Source organism: Momordica charantia (assembly GCF_013281855.1).
Source record: "Momordica charantia cultivar OHB3-1 chromosome 5 unlocalized genomic scaffold, Mcharantia_2.0 BLBB01000005.1, whole genome shotgun sequence".
Classification (NCBI taxonomy): domain Eukaryota; kingdom Viridiplantae; phylum Streptophyta; class Magnoliopsida; order Cucurbitales; family Cucurbitaceae; genus Momordica; species Momordica charantia.
In genome coordinates, this window is record NW_028275163.1 from 13,040,850 (window position 1) to 13,064,471 (window position 23,622).

Here is a 23,622-nt window from a genome sequence, read left to right on the forward strand (position 1 = left end):
ATTCCCAACCAAATTTCAACCACCAACTCCCTTGGGTTATTTTCCAATTCCTTTATATTCTTTTTCTTTTATTTTATTTTCATTTTCTTCTAAATCTTCACCAAATGACTCTTTCCAAAGTTTCAGTTGATTGGAACACATAGCGCGTTCTACACCAACTTTCTAATCGTTAAAGTCACGCGCCATGTTAACGCGTGCTCATCAGTGTCAGCCGCGGCTTTCTTTCTCGTCGGAGCTTAGAGGAAAATGTTAACTTTTATATGAAAAAAGAAAAAGGGGAAACTCAATTGTATTCTTCAACTTAATCACGGGTATTAACTTTTATCCTTCCATTTCAACCAATTACACTTTAGATTTAGATATAGATAAATATTACAATTTTTACTTAAACTTGAAAAAGTGTTGAAATTTAAACTTTTGATAAACTTTCATTTGTAGAAATATTAAATAAAGTATTTTTCAATGAATTAAAAATATTAAAGTTGGGTTTTTAATTGAAAGTCTTTAGTGTTGATAAAATTATTCAATCATGACTACTAGAATTTTGGATTTTTTTGACGTTAACGAACAATAAAACACTATTGAAATTTTATTAAAAAAGTCACGAAAGGTAAAAAAAATGCGTTTTTTGAGGGAAAAATTGGGATTTCCAGATTTTTTATCTTTTGTGATGTTTTTAACTGTCACAAAAGTTTGGCAAAAGAATTGTCTTTCGTGACGATAAAAAACGAGGTAGAGGCGTGTTTTTTTGAAAAAAACGGAGTGTTCAGAATTTTTTACTTTTCGTGATACATTTTTAACTGTCACAAAAAAGTTGAAAGAAAACACATTTCTTTGACGTTTAATAAACGTCACGAAATGTAGAGGCGCGTTTTTGGCGGGAAAAGACGGAGTTCTTCAGATTTTCGACTTTTCCATGACATTTAAAAAACGTCACGAAAAGTTATTTTTTGTGATGTTTGAGAATTATCACGGAATGATAAGACACGTTTTTTGGAAAAAAAGTTAGAAATCTAAACTTATCGTGACATTTAGGAAACGTAATGAAAAGGTGAGGCTTTTTGTGACATGTTTTAAACGTCACCATAAGATGGAAAATATTTTTAGTGATGTTTATAAAACGTCATGAGGGAGCATGCGGCGTTTTAAAGCGTGAAATTCCTACCCCGCCATAAATTTTCCTTTTCATGATGTTTAGAAAATGTCATGAAATGGTGGAGTGATATTTTATGCTGGAAAATATGAAAGACTAATAAATTTGTTGTCATTTGTGACATTTTTTAAACGTCCAATATTTTAGCAAGAAAATGTATCTTTGGTGCACAATTTTTTTTCATAATTACTTGAGTCTTACGTTTTTCTCCTTTAAGAATCAATAGGATTAGAATATCAAGATTGTGAGAATTACACTGTATTGCAAGAGAGTGTCGATAATGATGCTGGATTTCTAAAGGGGGAGCGACGTGAAGGAGGTGGAGCATGGAAGAGTGAGAGGAAGATGAAAGAGCGTGTACATCATAGTTCTATCATTCTTTTATTTGATAAAATTGACTAAGTTCTTACTGAGTTTTTTTTTTTTTAATATTTTCTTGTTAAATATTTGATTATTAAAAATAGGAAAGATTATTAGCAAATAAATAAGTATTTATCGTTTTAAATTTATATTATTGGACTAATTTACTTTTGAAATCAAATTATTGTGTTTTTATAAAATTGATTTATAGTCTAATTTTTAACTATCTTATTAATTTTATATTTTTTATATTTTAAAATAAACTACAAAATTTCAAGTAGATCGTACGTGTTTGATAAAGGAAATGACCAATCAACTAGGATGAGCTAGACAGAAAGCTCCAGGTACCGTGTAGAAGACTTGCAAAACAGAGTAAGCACTCCGATACTAAAGTCAACAAATATCCAAATCAACTCGAGAGAGAGAATTAGGTTGTTCACGCACCTTGAAATGAAGCGAAATCGTTCTATTTATAGGCGAAATCCCTGACAACGTTCCTGATAAGGCCTCAACAGCTCTTTAAGGTTACCGTGAAGTGCGGCGTGATGTTGCGAAGTCTGTCGGAGAATAGGCTGAGCCGAAGTGGTCCAAGTGATGTAATTGGTCGACTCGACCATTGAATAGGGTCGGCTCGGCATAAGGACTCATGACCGAGGTAAGAACACATTAGCGAGGGGATGACACTTGTTACTGAACAACCAACCATAGCATGTCACGTGTAACTTGAGAACTCACCTCCAACAGTACGTATTGAAACTAGTGAGCTAAACTGTAACTATTATTTGAGACAATTAATATGAGTAATTAATCATCGGGTTAAATAAACTCTTAAAGTATATTTAAAAAAGAATAAATAAAACTCTAAGGTCCTTTGGTTGAAAGGTTTACTGGGTGGGAATACGCATGAGTAAGTAAAGCTCTTCTTGTTTGACGGGTTTGAAAACTTTTCTGGGAATAGCTTATTCTCAGACATCGTTTATTCCCATGGACAATGACTTTATTTGTCCTCTCATTTTCATGGGTTTGTCAATTGGTTTTGTGTCAGGTTCTTATCTATTTCCCTTTTAATAAATTATTTTTTAATGTCATTATTTACTTTATTTTATTAACATATATTAATTAAAATTAGTCAAAATATTGAAATTAAATTTATAATTAATAAAACAACATTAAAATTCCATCTAAATTAATTATTCTATTGTAATAAATAAGTTTTATTAAAGTATATTCTTAATTTTTCTATAAAAAAATTAAAAGATTAGAATGAAAATGATTAATTTTATTAAACATATTTTTTTATGATAATTATTAAGATCGATTGCTAAATAAAATCAACAAAAAAAACTGAAAAGATTAAAATGAAAAGTGGTTGATTTTATTAGACATATTTCTTTTATGATAATTATTAAGATTGATTCATAAATAAAATCAACAAATAAATTTACATATATTGTTTATAAAATATTTACTAATGTAGTGAAACTTAAATTAAAACATAGTTGCTTAAAATAATTTTAATCTTTTAACTTAATAAATATATATTAACTAATGGAAATTAATTTTGATTAATTCTAAAACTTTATACAAAGATATCATTTGGTTAAATATGTATATATTGAATTTTATGTAAATAACATTTCCTATTAATGGTTCAATTTTTTCTAAATTATTACAATAATTAAATTGTTAATTAAAATTTTAGAAGGTTAATATAAAATAATTTATAACTTAAAATTATATAGTTTATTTTTAATTGAATTTGATTAGTTATTAATCCATGTTTACGATGACATAGAATGCATATTTCTAAAGTAATCCACCCAAAATAAACATATATATATAATTTATTTTCAGACATCTCAATCTCAGACATCTTAATCCTAGACATATATACAATTAAATATAGTTATCTTGATTCTCAGTAGGGGTGTAATTGAGTCGGGTCGGGTCGGTTTTCCTCGAAAGCAATCGACCCGAACCGAATTTATTCGGTTCAGACTCGACCCGAACTGATTATTTTCAGGCCAAACTTGACCCGGCCTTATTTGAATTTGGTTTTTTTTTTCGTCTTTCCATTCAAGTCTACCTTAGGATTTTTTCCACTACTTTTCATGAAACCAAAAACAAGCGGCAATAAGGGAAATTGACTCAAATGACCTTCAAAAGTTTATGGAATGCTCAAATGACCCACCCTTTTTAAATGTGTCCAAATGACCTACTTTAACTGGAATTTCTTCAGAATGCTCATTTGAGCCAAAGCAGACGTATACGGAACAGCCAGAAAACAGTCTTTGTCCGAAATTTTTTTTTATGCGTATGTAAATCTACTCCATAGTAACAAAAGTGGACTCTTTGTTATTTTCTTTCTGTATTATTTCGAAATTGAAGGACTAACCAATGAATCACAAATCAAAAACTAAAAAATAGGGAATGGATTCATAATAGTATCCATATGACTTGTAATAGAACTTATGTTTGATATAAATATTAGTAGTGTAGAGAGTTAACGAATGAAGTGAGTTCATTAAAAAATAAAAGACGAAAAAATGGCAAAAAAGAAAGAATTCTTTCCCCTTCTATATCTTGCATCTATAGTATTTTTGCCCTGGTGGATCTCTCTTTCATTTAATAAAAGCCTAGAATCTTGGGTTACTAATTGGTGGAATACTGGGCAATCCGAAATTTTTTTGAATGATATTCAAGAAAAGAGTAGCATTAATGATGTGTCAAAGGAGATGAAATGACCAAAATATCCTTAATTATAAGACATGACCGCTGGAAAAAAACCTCGGCAGGGGTTATATTAATTCCCGCCCGAGAATCATTTAATTCACAACAACTATTGCCTTTAATTTTGCCGTTTTTTATTTCTTCTTAAGATTGGACTACATTTGAAAAGCAATTTTGCTGTTTTGTTTGCTATGATTTTGAAACATGTTGTCATTTTTAAATTTAGTTTCGTATTTCAGCATGATTCTACTAAAGTTGACTATGAACCTCGGGCGGGAGTTATTGTTTCCTGACCGAGTTTCATAAGAAACGATGAACCTCGGGCGAGGTTTCGCCCGAGGTCAACGGTTGGTGATAGAAAAAGTTGACGCAACCTCGAGGTTTCTAAGCCTCTGTCATTTTTCTCGGGTTCGATCTCGAGCGAGGTTGAGCCCGAGGTAATTGAAAGAGGCTCAACCTCGAGTGAGGTTTCTCGAGGTTCAGCCTCTTTTAATTACCTCGGGCTCAACCTCGCCCGAGGCGAACCCGAGAAAAAATGACAGAGGCTTACTAAACCTTGAGCGACGTTTCAAATCTCTTCAACCTCGCTCGAGGTCCATCTCGCTTCATCGAAAATATTTCTTCATCTTCAACCTCCCTCCACACCACTTCAAACATTTCAAATCAAACTCCCGCAGCCACAGACCTCAATTCCAACATAACTGAAAAATCGAAGAAAAACAGGGAACGAAACAAAGAAGAACACCAGAAAACAAAATCAACAGAAAAAAACCTAAATTGATGCAATATTATACATGTATTCGTTCATCTAAACCTCGAAAAAATGAATCAACGCAAATAAACACAACCATTCAATTCCTCAATACACATAAAATCAAAGCCAATCGCCAAGAGAAACAAAAATTAAGAAGAAATTCGAAGGGACTGCGAAGAAAAATCGAGAAGACGAATTTGGGCTGAAAACGGCGAGGAAGGGGGAAAGGTAAAGCAAATGGTTTGGTTTTCTGAACAAAAGGGTAGTACTGTAATTTTGCTACCTTTTAAAATTAATTAAAAATTCCAGTGGGTCATTTGGACACATTTAAAAGGGGTGGGTCATTCGAGCATTCCACAAACTTTTGAAGGTCATTTGAGTCAATTTCCCCGGCAGTAGATCAAACCCAAAATCTCTTTTTTATGGAACTTCTAGTTTTCATCTTACCAAAAACCTCTTCTTCTCCCTTAAGATATTACCAAAAACCTCTTCTTCTCTCTTAAGACATTTTTTTCCTTTTCTTAATCTCTCTAAAAATCAGAACCCCACTTTGTTTTGTTTTTCACTTTTTTCTTTTTTTCAAAATAAACAGGGAAAGAGAGATTCATTTGAGTGTTGCTCAAAAACCCCCAACTCAGCAGCAACAGCCTATGATTCCATCTCCCATCTCAAATCTGCCAACTGAAAAGCTCCCAAAGACCTCCAACACAAGCTCGACGCCGCCTCTATCCTCGACGACAACCTCAGATAGAGAGGGCCGTCGTTGCCTCCTTCCTCGACTATGATCTCCGGTAGAGAGGGTCACCGCCGATGGGTCGCTCATAGAGAGAGGGCGATCTAAAGTCGTGTGTTGCCGCCGATGGACAGGGTCATCGCTGATAGAAAGGGTTATCATCGAGGTCGTTCAAAGAGAGAGAGAGGAGGGAAGCGCATGCCTGGAGGCGACATTGGGTTATGAAGTCGTGAGGAGAAGGGAGGTGTGGGTTATAACTTATAAATGAAACCCTAATGTCAATTTAAACCGAACCGAACCAACTAACTTCGGTTCAGTTGGATTTCGGTTCGATTGTCATTTTATTTAAACCGAACCGACTCGAACCCGTTCGGTTCGGATCGATTCGGTTTCTTTCACCCCTAATTCTCAGGCATCTTATTCCCTGGCAGTTTTGGTATTAAAACCTTCCGCCATTGGTGGGGGTTTTTTGGATGGGAATGGGCATGGGCAAGTAAAACCCTTCTTTGTTACAAAGATTTGAAATCGAGGCATCCCTTATTCTCATGGATAAGGGCTTTCTTTCCCCTTCCAGATTCATGGGTTTGTGACAGACTCTTATCCTTCTTCTTTTAAATAAATTTCTTTTAATGTAATTATTTACTTTATTTTATTCAAATTAATTAATTAAAACTAGTTTAAATATTTAAATTAAATTTATAATTAATAAAACAACATTAAAATTTTACCAATGTACTAAATTAATTATTCTATTGTAATAAATTAATTTAATAAAGTATATTTAAATTTTTTATAAAAATGTAATTAATTGACGCAGTTAATGAGATGAAAATGATTAATTTTGTTAAACATATGAGAGGATAATTATTAAGATTGATTGCTAAATAAAATCAACAACATAAATTTAGATATATTATTTATAATATATTTATTAAAGAGTGAAACTTAAATTAAAACATAATTGCTTAAAATAATAATTATTTTAACTTAATAAAGATAAATTAATTATTGAGAATTAATTTGGATTGATTTTAATGCTTTATACAAATATATCATTTTATATTTATATATTGAATTTTAATTCAATAACATTTAATACTAATTATTCAATTGATTATTGTGCTAAATTGTCAATATAGCTAAAATGTTAATTTAAAATTTAGAGTGCTAATATAAAATAATTTAGTTTATATTATTTATTTTTTATTTAAATTTGATTTCTTATTAATCTGTAATGCCCTGCATTACCTTTAACAGTATTTTCGTGACTTTATATTATTATTGTATTTCAGCTAAGCTAGTCAAATCTGATAAGATTAGCAAGTTGATAATTGTATTTATGTAACAAAATTAGCAATAGTACTTTAGTAATTAGATAAATATTGTGAGTTATGGTAATTGTAATGGTAGAATTAGTTGAGTATTTATAAAGTTTCACACATTTTACCCAAAGTTTTATTATAACGTAATTAATCAAGTAAAGCTCCCATTACCTTTATTTTACTCTTTATTTTTTTCTACCTTAAATAAATTAACTTAATTGAGGGAATATAGAAAGTTTTGCCTAACTCATAACCATGATTAGGCAATATAACTCACCTTCCACTAACCATGATTAGGCAATATAACCCACCTTCCACCCAAGAGACACATGTAGTAATTAAGTTAGTTAGGAAGACCAAAAAACACTAACAATCCCATTAAGTAATTGGCCATGCATGAGGAGAGAGAAGAAGTTTGTTTCATCTTCCAAGATTCATGTTTGTTTCATCTTCCAAGTCATTCTCCTTAGGTTACCTATGTTTGTTTCATTCATTTTCCTCCAAGAACATTTCTAAACAAATCTGAAAATTTCCTCTCAATCATCTATCCTATGTTTTAAATCACACCTTAGAGGAGTTGTGGTTGCTTTTCCAAGTCCCTTCAAGGATAGTTCATTGCGGTTTTGTCTTTTCGGTAAGAACGGTTTCTTTTAGTCTAGTTTTGCAAGTAGATTTTTCCTAATAATTTTTATAGAACCTAAGCATGTTCATATCCATTTTCTAAGGTTTCCATCATCATTTCAAGCTCTCTTAGTTGCTGGAAATTTTCTCTTTTTATTCTTTACGGTAGAGAGGAAAACGCACCAACGGTAAGCATCATTCTTCCTTGTGTAAATTATTTTAAGGGTTCATTATTAAGATAAAATAGGTACTGTTTAGGCCTTATTTTTGTTGATTTGAGATCTGAAAATCTGAATTTAAAAGGTCCTAAAAATGTTCATAAAATTGCTTCATAACGGTTTTTAACGGTTTATGTTTTTTCATAGTTTTAGCTTGTTTAGTATCAAATTTTGGATTGTTAATTCTGAATTTTTGAGACCATGACTAGCACCTTTAAACTAACCTAAAATGTATTTGAATGCATTAAAATTGATTTTTATGATTAGTTTTACCCACGGTTTAAAATTGTGAAAACTAGTGCTATGTGTTTTCTCTAGTTTTTTTGTAAATTTGCAAAATCAGTAAATTATTTAAGTACCTTTGTAAATTTGCAAAATCAGTAAATTATTTTTATCGATATTATATTATATAAATCAGAGGCTAATATGAAGATTTAAAATTACTTTTCACAAATTTATATATATATATATTATGATTATTATGGACTAGGTTAATTGTAACGTCCCGCGTTCTCTGAATCGTTTATTCTAAGAGATAAACAGTGTCTTTGGATTTTTCCTAAGCTGATAACTTTAATTCTTGGATCTTCTAACTTTGAAATTCTAATTTTTTGCTAAATTAGAATTAAACTTAATTTCATTGGATTAAGATAATTTAAGTTCTCGACCAGTGTAGGAGACTTTTTTTAGTTAAATCTTAAATTCAGGGGTTTTAGGATTTTCCTTCATAAATTATACTTTTTCTTTGAATGATTATTCTTGGGTCTTAGAGTTGAAGTTAATTATTTTATCTCGAATTATTGTGAGTTTTATTTTAACAACTAACGTGAGATTTCGGGTTTCTTGTTTTTGGCCGTTAGAACTATTTGAAAATAGAATTCTAGTTTCCTCTAGCCCATGGGCTTTCCATTGGAATTGGGAGTTGGGCTTTTCTTTTTTAAAACTAATTAAGAGGATTCTTAAAAAGAAAAATTGGGAATGTGGGTTTTTTTTTGGTTTAAATGTAAAATAAATAAAACAAACAAAAGAAAAGGAGATTAAAACAAACCCTAGGTCGTCGTCTTCTTCTTCTTCATCCCCACCCCAGCCGATAGCCCCCCCCCCCCCAAACTACTTCTTCTTCTTCTTGGAGCATTACAGCCGGCGGCTCCTTCTTCTTCGGCGAAGCGGCACAGCAGCAGCAGTGAGCTCCACGCCGGCATCCTCCCGCAGCAGCTCGCGGCGGCGCACGAACGACGATGTCCGATTTCCCACGGCGGCCGCGTTCCTCAGATCTGCGACGACCCACGCGATTTCGGCCCCATCTGAACGGGTCTGTTGGAGTTCGACGGACAGTGACAAGCTCGGGTCGGATCCGACAGCGCAACAGCATCTCCACGGCGGTCCCGACGACCTGCTGCTACAACCTCAACCCCGGCGACGTGCGCAACTCCCGACGGCTGCCTTCGACGAACAGCAGCTCCGGCGACTCGTTCTTTTTGCAATCTGACGCGAACAGTAGTAGATTCACGAAGACGTCTTCATTCCGATACATTTTGGCATTGACCCACACCCAAACGAAGCTTGATTTGAGTTACCCATCCCCTCCGACACTATTTTGACGTCGACCCACTCCTTACCCAAGAGGTTTTATGGTGAGATAGTAGGTAACGGATCATCTAAACTCACTTTCGATGCAAAATAAGTGTTTCTAACATGATTTCTAATCAAGTTTGGTTTGCTTTTGGATTTAGGAACCCTTCGGTGAACTTGGTAGCACATTAGAACTTTGTTGTAAGTAGTTTCTTACTGGAGGGATTGATTGTTGTGTGTTGATATGATATGGTTGTTTGCTCGTGTGCCCATGGGTGATACTTGCATGTCGTTTGTCGTTGTTATCATTTAGTAAACGTCATTGTTGATAAAACCGTTGATATATCTTGGGAAAAGTATGTGGTTGTGTGAATAAATTGTAGCCAGGTAATCCTTGATGACTATGATTGAAGTGTTATTATGTTCTAATTGGTTTTCATAATTAAATTTGTATACAGGTACTATAATCTGTTGTTTCGAAAGCATATTGAATATTTATGAGAAATCGGTTGCGTTTGATGTATGCTGGGTATTTATCAATTATATTTTGGTTAAGTGGTTGATTGTGCTTTTTCTGTGAACGATGCCTGCTGGAGCTATTGGATCATGTTGGACTATTTTAGATTAATTGGCTTTTACATATGATCATTTTGGTGTATCGCATATTGAACTGTTATGAGATTGTTGATGCATGAGGCATGGCGTAGTAGCAAGTAGGACTCTTATGAGAATTTTGGGACATAACAAAGTAGCACGGGGCGGGTGTGTGCGTTGATGTGTGTTAATAGAAATTGTTCTTGCTGATTTTACATTATAAACATGTTTCTCTTATTATTTTAATTGTTGGACAGGTTTGTGAGGTCGATGCTGTTATTGTAACTTGCGGTTATTTTATATATTGGATATGTATATGACTGGTATTCATGTTTGTTGTCTGCAACTTTAGGAACTTACTGATATTGTATGGTTGGTTGGAAGTGATTAGGATTTGTTATGTTGTGAAAAGCATGTTATGTGAAGAATGTCATAGGGTTGTTTATTGAAGCTTTGTGTGCGCTATGCTGTGAGCAGGTTAGTTGTCAAACTTTGTGTTATTGAGACCCGTGATGCATTGAGATCTTACTAGTGGTTGTGTTGTTGTTGGGCTTTGTGGTGGTTGGTGTTATTGGGGAAGTAGTTCTGAAATCCTGGTTGGAGGCTAGAAATGATATGTGGAGTTATGAAAGTTACGAAGTGAATGGGTGAGTGTCAGGGCCTCGGGTATAAATGGTCGAGGGCTGATACGTCACTAATTGGGTATCGAGGCCTCGAGTATAAATGGTCGGGGTCGATACGCCAATATTGGATAAAGATGAGCGTCGAGGCCTAGGGTATAAATGGTCGGGGGTCGATGCGAGGAGTCTTTCGAAAGGAGAACTATTGGGGCCTTGGGTATAAATGGTCAAGGGCAAATAGATTGTAAGACATCGAGGCCTCGGGTATAAATGGTCGAGGGTCGATGCAGAGTTCAAGGCCTCGGGTATAAATGGTCGAGGGCCGATGCTGTAGGGTCGAGGCTTTGGGTATAAATGGTCAGGGGCCGACTCTGCTCGAAGGAGTTAACTGTGGAAGGCTAGAGTAGCTGTGATAAGCGTAGAGGTACTTGAAATGTTAGGGAGACTAGAGGTTGGTAGTTAATGTGTTACTGGTTGTGGTTGTCACCGAAGTTTATAGAATGTGTCTATGTTTGAATGCATAATGTGATGAAAGGCATGACTGTGAATGTTTCATGATTTGGTTGAGCATGATGTGTGTGTTGATTCTTTAATAAGCATGACACGTTGTTCCTTGATAAGTATGCTGTTTGTGCGCGAACCTTCAAATAAGGGCTGCTTACTGAGTACTGTGGTTGTACTCATCCCTCTTTTTCCCCTCCAGTTCGCAGGTATCGAGCTAGCTCCTGGGATGGTGATGGCGAGAAGGAGGCTTGATCGGAAAGACCATTAGCTATGCTGTGTGCAATTAATTTCTTTTAGTTAGGATAGTTGTGGCCATTTAATGTTGTAGTTGAGTTGGTAGTGGTTGGTTTTGTTTAGTTTTATTGTCTAAAGGATATCGTAAGGTTGCCGATTCATTGTTCTTTTAGAGCATTAATTTTGTTAGCCTCTTGAACTACGGGATTGTAATCCACTGAGGATATTTATGAATACATTTGTTTAAGTTGATCGTACTTGAATTAGCTTTTGCTTCATTGCCTTTCGAGATGTTAATATTCATTTAGTGGATGGTTTATAGTTAGTAAGGTTTCCTTGAAGGGTTTGGTTAATGTGAAGTCGGTATTAAATGGTTTATCTTATAGGATGTGAGTTTCTCTTAAAACATTGGTGTTGTTGTTCTAATTGTTCAAGCTCTCGTGATTGTTGGAAATCAGAGTAGCGCAGCAGAAGCGTGGTAGTTTTATTGCTTAGTGTTGTTGTGAAGAAAATTCTCTTGTTTATGTGAAAATTTTAGGTAGGCTTAGTAACGGTCCCTGTTTGGAAATGGTGAAATTCCTGGGGCGTTACATTAATTATTAAAGGATTTCTACTAGTAGAATAGTGAACATATCTAGTTATGAGAACTTATTGGAAAAAGTTAGTTTAGGTAATTGAGTCCTAATTTTAGTTGTGTTAATTGTTATTAGGAAGCTTTAAGGAATTTCCTTTAGTTTACGAAATTCAGGTAGTAGATTCTATCATAAGTTACCGTTTTGTATGTTTTGTTGTATTATTGTTTGGTTGTAAGTGAATTATTTTATATGTTGCAATGTTTTGTTATTGAATTATGTTATTCATGTTGCTTAAATATATTTTGTTATTGAATGGTGATGGTGGTTAAATTTTATGTATTACAAAGCATGTTATGATTCTATGGCTTTCTCATGTCATTTTAAGTATGTTTAATAGCAAATCATGTTTAGGTAAAGCATGACATAATGTGTGATGCATTGCATTCGTAGTGAAGTTAGTAGTCTTATGTTTCATGGATTTAGGTAAGATTAATGTTATGCATGAAATACCCCAATTAAACAGTTATGTTATGCAGCTAGATGTATGATATGACATGTATGGTTTCTGCTAAAGGATAGGCCATAGGAAACAAATTAGTTCATGTTAATGGTATTTATGGGGGTAATTATCCTATAAATATTACATGCGGAATTGACGGTTATGGTATGAGATATTTCTGTATAGCATAGCGCCAAATTAAGGATTTAGATATGTAAGTTTATGCTAGCAAGCACAAGTATCTAAAGTTAGTTGTTCGTTGGTTTATATGTTAGGTTGAGGTATGCATGCATATAAGCATGATGTGTGTGTTTGAGCATGAAAGGTTCCTTATGATGGGAACGACTTACTGGTATTTTTTTTTTACTCATTCCATGTTGTTTCAATTTTTTTTTTATTGATAGTTATATAGTTAACGAGAATAATGTCAAGGATGACCTGAGCATTGACGAGGAGGAGATATGAGACATAGTTGAATTTTATTTATAATCTATACTTTTAATTATGACTATACCACATTTTTACTTGTTTTATTTAAAGATAATAACTTTGTGATTTCCGCTGCTAAAGATTTATAAGTTAAGTCTTATTAAGTTATCATTTTCATTTTTTAGATGAAAAATACAAGTTTTTATCTTATTTTATTTTAATGAAATTATGTTTTACGAGTAATTATCTCAATCTTATATTATTAATGACATATAAAAATTGGGGTCATTACATAATCAATGTTTACAATGACATAAAATACATTTCTAGAGTAATCACACAAAATAAACATATATATAATTTATTTTTAGACATCTTAATCTCAGGCATCTTGATCTCGGACATATATACAACCAAACACAATTATCTTTGTTTCTCAAGCACCAGACGGCCTAAGGGTTTTGGTATGCAATGCAGATTTTGTTTCTTATTTTCGGATTTACTGAATCAATGAATAACTATTTAGTAGATTTGTCCTTGAAAATTGTTTAATGATTCTGAGATACAAAGCGTGGAAATTTTTAAAACAATATTTTTACGTTTTGTTTAATGATTCTGGGATACAAAGCGTGGAAATTTTTAAAATAATATTTTTACGTTTTTTGTTTTCAAATTATGAACTTGAAATTTTAAAGGCAGAATTATATTAATAATTTTGATAGATATATTATATATCTTATAAACCCATTTCATTTTTGTTAAAATTAAAAAATATAAAATATACTATAAAATATATAATATTGTAAATAATAATTTAACAAAATTTATAACTTAATAAATTAATTAATATTATTTTAGATTTAACTAAATATTTAGTTTGTATCCGTTTAGTTTACAATATACTAATATTTTAAATTGAAGTTCAAATATTTGAAAACACAAAAAAAAAAAAGAAAAAACTCAATTTTGATTGAATTTCTTATTTTTAGATTATTAACCAAATACACCCGAATATATTTAGGAGTAAATATTATTTTCTTAGATTAGTTAATTTTGAATGTCCACGTAACAAAGTTGGTAATCATTATTAACTCCGAGACGAAAAACTGGTCAAGACATTAATTAATTGTTTGAAACGTTGTGTTTGAATTTTCATACCCTCTTTAAAAAGAAAAGAAAATGGAAAATGAAAGGGAAAAGTAAAAACGCGTGTTTGCGAGATAAATTTGTAAAAACAAAAACAAAGCGATGGTTCAATAAACAAATTAAAATTTGGAATATATATTTAATTAATTAGCGACAGATATTTTTCAGAGGTTTGACAGAGATACAGATACGGCTAAACAATTTGAGAATCTCAATTCTCAAGTGTGTTGGAAATTGGGATGAGTGCTGTGTTGGGTCTGGGCCTACCCCTCTATCCTACCACTCTCCTTATTTTCTTTTTTAAATTAGTTTATTTTTTCAAAAGAAAGTGTTATATATTTCCACCATTGCAAACAGACAACCGTCGTCACGTTATAAACTTGTGAATAACAATCAAAATAACATCTCATTTTAATTTTAATTTTCTTTTATGAGAACATGAGTATACGATAAAAATATATATTATGACTAAATTTTTATGTGCCACGTGATGGCAATTCGTCGAAGACAGGTAAATTGAGGCTCTCGTTCCATCATAATTAAAAGGAACTAATTATCGATAAATGTAAAATTTACTTTTTCATTGTACAACTAAAAATTATTTTGAATCGCAGAAATATTAAAAATATACAAAGCTAAAACGATAGATGAACACACGCACAACCTACCTCACGAGGCCATGTGCAGAGACTTAAAATAGATTACCAAAGGATTAGTACACAGTACATATTGTCTTATGCATAAGTTTAAAAGAATTCCCTCCTTGAATTTTATGTCGCAATCTCGTGTTCCAATCCCTTTGACGATCTCCGTTCACAAGCTCTCCTTGTGTTAGATTCAGTGTATTCAACAATCGTTTATGAAACTCACCATCTTCAATCGAAGTACGTTCGCAACATATATAACCAAAAGAGAATAAATAATCCGTTTTTCGGTTTTCATCGACAAAATCGAAAACGGATTATTTGTCAAGAACTAAGTAAGACACAATTGGATCAATCAATAAGTAAGAGAAATACTGTTGTCACCATTAAATTGTCTTAACCACGTTTCAATATTTAAAGAAAAAAAGCACTCACCGATTTAGGAAAGGATTCCATTAATCAATCAAAATTAAAGCTAGCAAAATAAAAGGCACGAAGATAAGGAAAGCATCAAGCCCTCAAATTTCTCAATCAAATATATCACAAATTTCAAATAAATCCGTGGGACAAAATTACCAAAATGAATAATTAAAAATTACCAAAATGAATAATTAATGCTTAAGGAAATTATGAAAGAATAAAAAAATAATACCAAAAAATAAAACATTTTCAATAACAGAGCATGAGGATAAAAGCTGGTTGCATAGTCGGTCCTTAGACATAATGGCACGTGTCAGAATCTTGGGTATGGACCTCAAAATTGAGCGTCGATGGTGGTGTAGAAATTATTTCACACTAACGATGATATGCGATACCCTCTGATTACACACTGGCGGGTGGTATGACCAAGATCGAGTATCTTCCTATAGGAATATAAAAGGAGAACAAAAACCCGTCGTAAGGTGCTCTAACAACTAGCTCACTAATCTCCTTGATTTCTAACTCTATTTACTTTGATCAAGTACTAAATTATGCATCGGAGGGTGTTAGGACAAGCACCACACCGATGTTGAGTTTGATTGACTATAGGTCATCTATCGGACGGTCGAGGACGTTGTGGACGTACAGATCTCACGGCCAACTCAACTCAACTAAATATAAGAATTAACACTATAAAACAATTTCTTTTAAATTTCCAACTTCACAATAAATGTGTATTAGAAAAGATTATCTATTTTGTTATGTTATCAAACAACTCTTTCCCTCTCATAATCAATTATAATTAATTTGGTAAAACTAGGTCGTTTAATCATACCCAATTTACTATAAAGAGAATGATATAAAATATATAATTTAGAAAAACTAGAACTGTGCATGCAAATCTGACAAACAAAATGAAGAGGTTAGTGACGTCTATTAATTAATTGCCACTAGCTTGTTTGTGAGTTGTGACTCGTCTTCAGGTAGAAACTTAATTAAGCATTAATTACTATTTTAGTATCTGTTTTCGTAATGTTTAGAACAGTAAAGATTAACTTACTTTTTATCAAGAAAATTTTTAGGGTTTACACACCACGGTATGAATCGAAATAAAAATCAACTAGAATAAAGTCATTTTGGAATTGGAATACAAATTATATAAATAATAGTTAGGATAGAATACACTTTTGGTCATTGAGTTTAAGGATAATATCTATTTGGTCACTAAATTTCAAATATTTGGTCACTAAATTTCAAAAAGTGACAATTTGGTCACTACCTGGTCTTGCCACGTCACTTCTCGGGACCATTAGACCTATTTTATAAAAGTCAGGGACCAAATAGACACTTATCAAACTCAGGGATCAAAATGTATTTTATCTGTAGTGTATCATTTTCTTATTTCTAACTAATTACAAATACATTGTGTTAATAATAATAATAATAATAATAATAATAATAATAATTTATTTTATATATATATATATATATATATATATATATATATATATTTTAGTAGAACATATGAATAGAGATTTGAACTTGCGACCTTTTGATCGAACATAAGTGTCTTAACCCGATGAATTATGATGCCCAGGTTGGCGCTAATATTATTTTTAATTTATTTTATTGCTGGTAAATATTTTTTTATTATAATTTATTTTTTTATTTATTTTTAGTACAACACGTGGGGTGAATTTGATATCATGACCTTTTAAACGGATATAAGTGCCACTTACAGTTCACTATAATAATTTATCTAGTATTATTAAATAATAAATAAAATAAAATTACATCGACTAAAAATGATTAATTGTTAGAACATCATCTTTAATATGAAATGTTATTAAATTTTATTCTTCTAATATTTAGTAATAATGAATTTTTAAAATAATTTTATTGATATTAGTTAATAATAACTAAGTAAAAATAAATAATGATAATCAATAGAAATTGTAATATTTTATAATAAAATCACATTAATTAAGAAAGTTGGTATAATTTTTTATTAAAATAAAATTTATTAATAATATAAATAAAGAAAGAATAAAATTATAAAGCAATTAATAAAAATATTTTAATCTTGTTAATAGATGGGAAAAAAGGGTAAAAGTTGTGTAAAGTAATAATTATTGTAAATGTGTCAGACCAATGAATAACGAGTAGAATGAGATTGATTAGATTGTAGAAAAGAAATGATGATTACTCATTTTAAGAGAGAGTGATTTCGAAGTTTTGATGCAGGTTTCACTAATTGATACCATTTTACACTTTAGTAAACACCGTGAAAATGAATGAAATTTTGATTTAGGGAATGGAATTTTCATTCTTATTCATTAATTTCCATTTTACACTTCAGTAAAGAAATTTTGATTTAAACACTATCAAACGGAATAAAATTTTCATTCTTATTCATTAATTTCCACTCTAAACTAACCAAGGCCTTAAAAGTAAACACTTCTCCATATATTCATTACAAGAAATTCAACCTTAGGCGAGACATTATCGTCGTCGCCGAAAGTCGCCAAAAGTCGACTTTCGGGGACAAAATTGACTTTCATCGCCAAGCTTGCCAATTTTTTTGTCCCAAAAATTGTGACAACACTTATTTCGTCACTAAAAGTCTCCCAAAATCACATCTTCCTCTCCCCCGATTTCATTTCCTCGTGATTTTCGGAAACCCCCCTCCCTCCTTTCTTCCGGTCGCCGCCCTGACGCCCCTCCTCCTCTCTTCCACCGCTCCGACGCCCTCATCTATGTCGATCTTAGAGTATGTTGGATAATTTACCTTTATACTTAATTTATGTCAAATATTTGCTTCTTTAATATATAGTACTATTGATTGTTTGTCTAAATTTGCAAGAAAAATGAGACGTCCAGACCAAACAGATCGGTTACAACGACTACACGTACATAATGATTCTCTAGCAAACCCGCCCGTTCCATCTTTTGCTCCAAACACATCTATTTTAATATATGTTGGATAATGAATTTATTTGTATTTAACTAATTAGTTTAACACTTGACAACATACAGATAGAATGGGACTGCGAGGATAAACCCAATTGATAGAACTGGAAAATCAAGTTCGTTTGACTGATGAAAAGGTAAATGTCGTATGTGACCACATAGTAGTTAAACCAACACCACATTTTCTATCGCGATCAGGGCACATACACGCGAACAAGTTAAGCTAATGGCTAGTAATTGGATTGAGGTCGAAGAAAGCGACAAGATGGAAGTTATAACTTATCTCAAAGTAAAATTCTTATTACTTAATATATTTGATTATTTTCTATGATGTACGTGACAGTAATAACACTTCACTTGGTTTGTTGTTTTTTTTGTAGGGTCATTTCGAATTCAATGAGTCAGACTAATTCAATGAGTCAGACTAAGTCTTGATGAATTTCATTCATCATGCGATGCAAACAACATACAAGGAGTATAGGGCAAAATTGCACAAATACTATAGAAGTCATCTCACACCTGAGATTGCTCGCAACAATTCACGTGAACAATTGTTGACAAGACCGGATGATTGGAACATGCTATGTGATAGATGAGAGTCAAATGAGTGGAAGGTACTTAATCTTTCTATACTTTATATTCAATATTTTTAACTACTTTTCTTTTGTTAGCAAAATTTGAGACCAACAAATGCAACAAGGTGAAACTCCCATTTAACCATCGCGCTGGGTCGAAAGCATTTACTATTATCACCAAAGAAAAAGTAGAAATACGATAATATTTTTCTTTCATATACTTCGTTACTTATGATTATCAATAATAATTATGTGTTTATCAAGTGTAGAAAGAGCAAGAGGGTGGCGAAAATTTTACTGAAATCAATTTGTTCAGGGAGACTAGATACTCTGATGTTAAACGTTGGGTCGAAGGTGCTGAGACAACTTATGCAAGTTTACCACTCTTATAATAATTAACTAATTCAAATTAGGCTTCAAACTGTATGTGTGAACATTTTGTTGTTTTTTGACTACTTAATTATGCAGTTAGACATGATGCGTATTAGAGAAGAATCTACGAGAGAAGGTAGCGAACTGATGTCAGACCCAAAAAGTACTGGAAACAGTTCTTGGGTCTCGATCGGGCTACGTTAAAAGTGCTAGTTAGGGCCCAAACCTAAATCTCGTAAAGGTTATGCTTCAAGTGTTGCTTCTTCACAACGGGAACAATAGCTGTTTGAAGAAATAACTTCCTAAGAGGATAATTTGAGGAGCATCACTCACAAAAAGATTATGAGATTACGAGTCTACGTGATGAAATGTCAGATTTGAGATCAATGATGCTAGAATTTATGTCTCGTTCTGGTGGAGTCAGCTCTTCAAAATAGGTATGACCATATAAAGCGTTATTAGAATTCAATAACGATAAATGTGGCTATCCTGCAGTTATGGTAGCCATTTAGAACTTGGGTCATAAATGTGAAGTGTTGGGGAGAGAAGGTGGTCTTCAACTTTTTTCATACTTTGTGCAATTTGGATTGAGTTTAGTGAGTTACATAGACAAGTTTGTTTTTATTTAGTTTGGAAAACTTTTTTATATTTCAAGTGCTTTTGGTGATCAACTATGCATGTTTTTAAGACTTTTAGATAACAAGAGTAAGTTTTGTGAATTTGAAGGCTTTCATGATTCTTTTGTTAGATTTGGATGGAAGAGTTGGGGGAGGGGGGTTCTTATACTTTTCTTTTACTTGGTGCAATTTGGATTGAGTTTAATGAGTTACGTAGACATGTTTGTTTTTTTAATTAGTTTCGATAACTTTTTTTATATTTAAAGTGTTTTTGGTGATCGAGTGTGCATGTTTTTAAGACTTTTAGGTAACAAAAGTAAGTGAAAAATTGGTGGGGGTGGTCTTTTTTACTTTTTCTTTGTTTCGTATAATTTGGATTGAGTTTAATGAGTTGGGTAGAAAGTTTGCTTTTAATTAGTTTGGAAAACTTTTTTATATTTGAATTGTTTTTTAATAACCTTGTTGAAATTGAAGGTAATTGGTAAATAGAGTGTGTGCATGTTTTTAAGACTTAGTGAGAGTAAATTTTGTAAATTTGAAATTTGTTTCGATGAGTTTTTGTTAGCATTGGATGAAAATGTTGAGGGAGGGAAGAGAGGTGCTCTTATACTTTTCCTTCCGTTTGTGCAATTTGAATTTTGTGCAATTTGGATTTAGTTTGAATGAGTTATATATGAACATGTTTTTTTAATTAGTTTGGGCAACATTTTATATTTGTCTACTTTAAATGAAAATGTGAGTTTATGACATGTTGTAACTTTGAATGCTTAGTTTGAGAGTTTATGGCATGTGGGTTGAGTTAGACATTAAGGCTTGCAAATTAGTATTTAAGAAATAGTTTAACTATTTTGTTCACATAAGTTTGTTTGTTAATTGTTTTTCTAGTGCGTTCACATAAGCTTTTGGAGATGTGAGAGAAGGTTTTGTAGAAGATGACTTGACGATGAAAATTTGTAGAACAGGTTTTAAATTTAGTTATTGTAATCAACTTTTTGTATTACATTGTAAGACCAATATTTGTTTAATACTACGAATATGAAATTTGAACTTCTTTCTATTTATTAAAGAAAATACAACGAATATTGTAAAAAAAAAAACAGAACACAAACTGTACTTATGGCAATTTTTGTTGCCCAAGACAGATCTAGCGGCGAATTGAAATTTGTCGCCAAAGAGGATCTATGGCGACGAGTGAAATTCATCGCGAGATCTATCTTTGGCGACGAAATTAATCTCGTCACAAAAGAGGACCTTTGTCGACGAAAGGTGGAATTTGTCGCTATTGACCTTTTGCGATGGGATTATGACGACGATTTTGGCGACGGAAGTTTTTCATCGTAAAATCCTTTTGGCAACGAAATTTGAAGTTTTAGTGACACTTTCTTTCATCGCCAAAAGTCAAAATTTTTGTAGTGATTTTGACCAAAAGATTGAAACTCTCACATATTATTCAACAAATATATACACACACACATACTTACCCACGTACTCTAAAAATTTAATCTCAGATTGCTCTAAAAGTTTAATCTCATATTCACTCTTGAAAAATTTAACCAACAAAAATGTTGTAGTTGTCAAAGAGAGTCAAATGCTCAAAGTGGATGATGATTGACACAAAAAAACAAACATTTCGATTATCAAATCAGTTGAATCCAATATAAGCTCTCAAGATAAGGAATCAGATCAATGTTAGAAAGGGAACCTCGACGTAATTGTTTTACCGAGATATTTCTTGTCAGTCTGGTTGAGCTAAATAGGTTAGCCACTGAATATTTTCGAAATGGTAGAGAAAGATTATCACGTGAGATGATCTTTCCCTATTCTCTACATGGCATGTCATATTTTGCCCTTCAACCATTACGAGAGAGACCAAAAGACTTCATTAATTGTGTAGGAAAAATGTGTAACTTTTTATAATTGTGGAGGTCTCTATTTTTTAAATTGAGATATGAGATTATTATTTAAACACTTAGTAGATCATATTATATATCATTCTAGAAGTTAGTTGATAGAAGTATTATAACGATGTTTGTGCAATAAATATTGGTCAAGAATGACCTGGTCAAGGGTATGCTAACTGGGAGAGCTAGGATACGCAGAATGAACTCGAAAGCGGTTTGAGAACAAACGCTTTAACATTCAAGTCAGTTTGAGTTTGACCTTAGTATGGACACTGAGCTAGAATGCGATATCTAATTGAAGGGTAAGTGCCCTATTCATACATTTGGGAAATCTGATCGGGGCAGTTGGACGTGTCGAGCCGAAGTTCGGCCTATCGGCCGTGCACGATCAGGGTAGGTAAACTTCCATCTAGTTTTGGTGTCTTTCCTATCAAGAATTTGGCTAAGTATCACATGTTGCATCAAGGACGACAAACTTGCTTATCTGCCTACTCTCTGTCCTTCACGTGGTAGTGTTGTTTAACGTCTCAATCAAACAATGTGCATAAACTCTTTATCAAAGCGCTAGTAAATGAAGCATGATGTTTTAAAGGGTAGCAAAGGAGTCATTACTACCGTAATATAGGATTTCTTTAAAAGCTATAGAGTCGTAGCTAGATTGAACGAGAATTTCAAATCGTGGATATGACCAGGTAATTAAAACTCCTTGATTCAAGTCAAGGTGGTTAGCCTAAGATAGTGGACGTAATGTAGTGTCCAAGCCAAGATGGCTATCTCATTCGACAAGGACATGTGCCATTCAAAAATCAAGTTGAGCCGATTGGCAAGAGATAATGAATACTCATCCTAGTTATTTGAATCGTTGGACATAGTTTATTAAATAAAATTAACCAATTTAAGTATAACTCAACTCTTTGGGACATTATAATCGAAAAAATTTGAATATATGAGACGTACTCCATTTATTCATACTATAATTTTATCTTATAAATATTTTTTTAATGTTGATGGACCCACATCATTTATACTATGAGGTTGGTATGATAAGTAGTGAATAGAAAAAATATCTACTATCGTAGTGTCAGAAATTTTCACCTTAGATCACGTTTACCCTGAACTAAAAGAAATTATTAAGTTAAGTAAATGTCTCTCCCTCATTAATTGACTAGAAAAGTTGTCTATTTCTTTTTTTAAATACAGCTATCTAGCTATTAGATCTTAGATTCGTTGTATTTAAGATATAACTATCAATGTGGTGATGGCGAACGAAGGTGAATGGAACAAAAGTTGACGGTAAAATTGAATTTTACATTATAACTGTCAAATAAATGAAGAGTGTTTATATGCGTAAATTTGGTTCATAGAATTACCAAATTGGTACCACTTTTTTGTTAAAAGAAAAAGTTAATACAATTAGTTATTTAATATTACTTGTTTATTTTCATCGTGTATTTTCAAAACATCTATTTTGATCCTTATACTTTTTAAAAGTGGCAATATTGGTAATTTCATTTTCAATTTTATTCGATCATAATTTTAGCATGACATTTTTTATTAAATTTCTTGAACTGTAGCAATAAATTTGTATTAAAAGTTTTTCACTATGTATAAAATTTGTGTTAAAAATTTTCAAATAAAGACCAAATTGATCCCTTCTTAAAAGTAGAGAGACAAAAACAGATGTTTTAAAAGTAAAAAACGACTAAATGAACAAAAATAGAAAGAATGAGGAGAAAAATGAACATTTTAAAAGTACATGAATCCAAGCCAAATGTATTGGGACAAAAATAGTATACAAATTTAAAATTAATTAATTAATTAAAATTAAAAAAACTAATATCATATAATTGCTATAGTTTAAATCGTGAAATATAATTAATGTAGTTCTCTAGTGTATAGTATTGAATTTTTATTTTTTATTTTTTTAACCAGTAAGTCGATTTAATTAAACACTTGACACTTTGGGTTACCCTGTTAACTAAGTAATAACAGTACTAATTCATCAATACTGAGCACCCATTTTTTTGCTAACTAATTTTGACCGCTCTTTAATTTAAAA

The 23,622-nt window shown here is 32.1% G+C and overlaps 1 long non-coding RNA gene across 2 annotated transcripts; it reads left to right on the plus strand.

Annotated features, from left to right (window-relative positions):
* The first annotated feature begins 7,423 nt into the window (after positions 1 to 7,423).
* Positions 7,424 to 11,672, plus strand: LOC111022486 (uncharacterized). Of its 2 annotated transcripts, XR_002602974.2 has the most exons (5): positions 7,437 to 7,686; positions 7,778 to 7,861; positions 9,032 to 9,537; positions 9,625 to 9,664; positions 11,381 to 11,672. It is a non-coding gene; the product is annotated as an uncharacterized LOC111022486 (long non-coding RNA). The 2 variants fall into 2 exon arrangements; XR_015791072.1 differs by having other exon boundaries at positions 7,424 to 7,686; positions 7,778 to 9,537.
* The last annotated feature ends 11,950 nt before the right edge of the window (positions 11,673 to 23,622 follow it).